The sequence below is a fragment of the Amphiura filiformis genome, chromosome 14 (assembly GCF_039555335.1).
Source record: "Amphiura filiformis chromosome 14, Afil_fr2py, whole genome shotgun sequence".
Classification (NCBI taxonomy): Eukaryota; Metazoa; Echinodermata; class Ophiuroidea; order Amphilepidida; family Amphiuridae; genus Amphiura; species Amphiura filiformis.
Genome location: NC_092641.1, coordinates 64934906 through 64935616, shown reverse-complemented (window position 1 = coordinate 64935616; position 711 = coordinate 64934906).

The window sequence follows — 711 nt, the reverse complement described above, 5'->3', positions numbered from 1 at the left end:
GGGTTTCTTAACAGGCACCCCGTTGGTGACAAAGATACAGGAGGCGCAGATATTGATGGCTGAATGATGAGCTCTTGAGTAGGGATTATAACAGGTTGGTGGTGCTGTTGTAGTTGGTGCAATTGATGGTGCTGATTTGGTGCACTTTGGAATTCTCTGATGTGTACTTGGACAGTGTCCTGCGGAGCAACTGTAAATAAAAACATGGAAACAAGAATTAAAACAGGGCTTCAAGTGGCCCCTTGCAAAAATATAGGAATAAATATGGACATTTTGAGAAAGAAAAAAAACAATATTGGGCCAATATAAAGAGCAAAGATAGTAAGATATGCATTTAGTGTTCCCCAAGGTTCAATTTTGGGACCACCAATCTCCTGAGTAGGGGTGATAACAGGGTGGTGGTGCTGTTGTAGTTGATGCAATTGATGGTGTTGACTTGCTACTGAATTCCCTGATGTGTACTTGGACAGCCAGTGTCCTGCAGAGCAAAACATGGAAGAACTAAAACAGCGCTTCAAGTGGCCCCTTGCAAAAATATGGGGATAAATTTGGAGATTTTGAGGAAAAAAACAACATTGGGCCAATATAAGGGAAAAGGGCAAAGATAAGATTATTGTCATATTTTTGAAGTTGGTACCAATTGGTGCACATTTGGAAATTTGGTTGAAATGACCTCCTTTTGTACCCTTTTGGTAAATATTAATAGTGATG